Source organism: Rhagoletis pomonella, unplaced genomic scaffold, assembly GCF_013731165.1.
Source record: "Rhagoletis pomonella isolate Grant_MI unplaced genomic scaffold, Rhpom_1.0 Rhpom_scaffold_04952, whole genome shotgun sequence".
Lineage (NCBI taxonomy): Eukaryota > Metazoa > Arthropoda > Insecta > Diptera > Tephritidae > Rhagoletis > Rhagoletis pomonella.
The window spans coordinates 10,493-13,712 of NW_023463500.1; the positions used below are offsets into that span (position 1 = coordinate 10,493).

Below are 3,220 nucleotides of genomic sequence, written 5' to 3' on the forward strand. Positions count from 1 at the left end.
AGTGACCTTCGCTGTAATTTATCAGCTGAGATTTTAGAAAAAATTATGTTTTTGAATACAAATTAAATGATAATTTCAAATAAACAAAAATTCATACAGTCAATCAACTTTATTGAGTATAGAGTTTTTTGCAATACGGAAAATGTTTTTTACATATTTTATTTTTCAATAAATTTTTAGTGAACTTGATGCCATTTTTAATGAAAAACTTATTGTCGAAAACAACAGTAATGTAAAAAAATGGTAGAAGAGATACCTGTGCAAAGTTCGCCTTGTAAATTATCGTTGCTTTTTTCCACATTTTTCATTTGCTAAGCCAACACAATCAAGCGCAGCTATTCCGCTGCAATTCACTTGATCATCTGGTTGTTGGTTTTGTAGGCTTTTGCTAATCATTCTATTTTTAGAATGTTTAACTTTTAGGTGTGCTCGTCCTTAAGTTATTTGGTTTTGTTATTTTATGGCCTTATGACAATTATATTCAACAATTTTTAATGAGCATGAGACCGTTTTTAATGAAAAACTTATTATGGAAAATTATTTATTATTATAATTATTTTAATTATAATTATTTTTCGCTAATTCTTTATAAGCAACAAAACTCCAAAAGTGAGAATACCAAACTAGTCGCAAAGTTAAAGAAAATTCTGTAAATTTTTATAAAAACATTTCACTTTTTAATTACCCTCTTTAAACAAAATTTGGGCAAGCAGTTTTGTAGCCCGTTTAATTTTAGTAGAACAAAGTGTAAGTTGGAAGGTGCTATGACTTGTCGTTGATTTTTGGCATTTGTTGCTGACGCTCATGCACGTTTTTTCATATAAAAAGCGTGTTAGAGCACACTTTGTATGGAGAAAATATACAACACTTTTAACAAAAGCAAAATTGTCAAAACGATTACTAAGTTAGTGTTTTTTCGTATTAAGGATATACATACATATGCGTATGCAAAAGGCATGAAAACGATCTTGTTTCACTTCGATGCCGGTTTTCTGCCTGTAAGTGTAGAACTTCAAACGTTTCGTTATCATTGGGTGGTACCTCATGACAAAAAGTGTGTTCTCATAAAATTACAAGGCAACAGCTCTTATGGTCTTGGTTGTATAAGGTTTTGAGTTTTATGTTTGGGAAAAAAAGTAAAAATCAGGTGTCAATTATTATTCTTGAGCGGAAAAAACAAAAGGAATACACTTCGATAGGTGACTAACTTGGCGCAAACACATATCAACCAAGATTACACAAATGAAGCTAAAGTCAGCTAGCGTGAACTGGCTTATAGACAGTAAATCAAAACTGAAACAAGATTATAAAGTCATTTAGCCTATATGGATGTATGGTATTCAACTGTGGGGTAAGACCTGTGCAACCAACATTGACAGGATCCAAAGATTCCAATCTAAAACCTAAGGGCCTTAACGGGAGCACCGTGGTATGTCCGCAATGAAAATATACATAGGGACCTTGGTATACCGATGGTTAAATCTGTAATCGACAGCAGCAGAGAAGAATATAAAAAAACCACCCAAATCCACTCGCAAGTGGCCTGTGCAACACAACAAATATAACACGCCTGCGAAGAAGAGATCTACCAGCCTTTCGTTGAGCGACGTTAAATCAACAGGGCTCAACCCCAGGGTTTGAGCTATATTATTGTAAATTAGACATAAGATTTTTAAACTTGTTGTTAGGCTTAATAGATGTAAAATAAGCGGATCCAACAAATAAATGCAAGTATAATTTAAAAAAAAAAACATTTATATAGAATCTATATTATAGATATATGTTAAAGCCACCCTTTTATTATCATCTTCTATTAGACTAACGTATTGATCTTTTAATTCTCGGAAATGGATATATTGGCATATTTAATTATGTACTATCAAGTTAAACTTTATTATTAAAGTTACTTTTTTTATACAATATAATATAATAACATAATATATAATATTATATTTAGAACATAAAAATTTATATTAAATAAAAAAACACATGAGAAATTATCTTTTTTAAATGAAATAAGTTATTTTCTTTCGATTAATTGCCTCACGAAAAGGGTTACCTTGATAGGGTAAATTATGTAATAATATTACATTCATTATAAATTTATATTTAATAGAATTAAACTATTCCTAAAAGTATCAAAAACTTTTGTGCATCATACACTAAAATATAAAAAGAGAAGCTAAATAAACTACTGGGTTCATACCTCATTTATAACGGTTTATAATCCGTTTCTTTTTAATTTTTAATAATACTGCTAAAATTATATTATTTTTTATTTTAATAATAGGAATAATAATTACTATCTCATATAATTCTTGGTTAGGTGCTTGAATAGGTTTAAAAATTAATTTATTATCTTTTATCCCCTAATAGGAGATAATAATTTAATATCAACAGAAGTCTCTCTTAAGTATTTTTTAACCCAAGCAATTGCATCAGCTGTATTATTATTTGCTATTATTCTAATATACATAACAAATTTCCAACAATTCAAAATAATTTAATATTTAATAATTTAATTATTTAATCGTCTTTATTATTAAAAAGTGGAGCAGCACCAGTCCATTTTCGATTTCCAAATGTAATAGAAGGATTATCATGAATAAATGCTCTAATTTTAATAACGTGACAAAAAATAGCTTCTCTTGTATTAAATTCTTACACTAGTTGAAGAAATTTTATTTATTTAGTAATTATTCTTTCAACAGTAATAGGTTCATTAGGAGGATTAAATCAAACTTCTCTTCGTAAATTAATAGCTTTCTCTTCAATTAATCATTTAGGCTGAATATTGACCGCTATACAAGCCGACGAATCAACTTGATTAATTAATTTTTCCATATATTAATTTTTATCGTTTAGATTAATTTTTATATTCAATAATTATAAAATATATCATATCAATCAAGTTTTTAACTTATTTTTTAAATCAAAAATTTTAAAATTTTGTTTATTTTTTAATTTGTTGTCTTTAGGTGGACTTCCACCATTTATTGGATTTTTACCAAAATGATTGGTTATTCAATTATTAATTGTTAATAACCAATATATTCTAATAACAATTATAACTATAATAACTTTAATTACATTATTTTTTTATTTACGTTTGTGTTTCGCTGCATTTATACTAAACTAGCTTATACCCGCGGGTTTCACCCCGCGCTTTTATCCAAATAGGAAAAATAATTTAATGATGTTAGATTTTATTTCTGTGCCC

At 27.8% G+C, this 3,220-nt stretch overlaps 1 pseudogene; it reads left to right on the forward strand.

The window, feature by feature from the left end:
* The first annotated feature begins 2,241 nt into the window (after window positions 1-2,241).
* On the forward strand, window positions 2,242-3,139 carry LOC118754942 (annotated as a pseudogene).
* The last annotated feature ends 81 nt before the right edge of the window (window positions 3,140-3,220 follow it).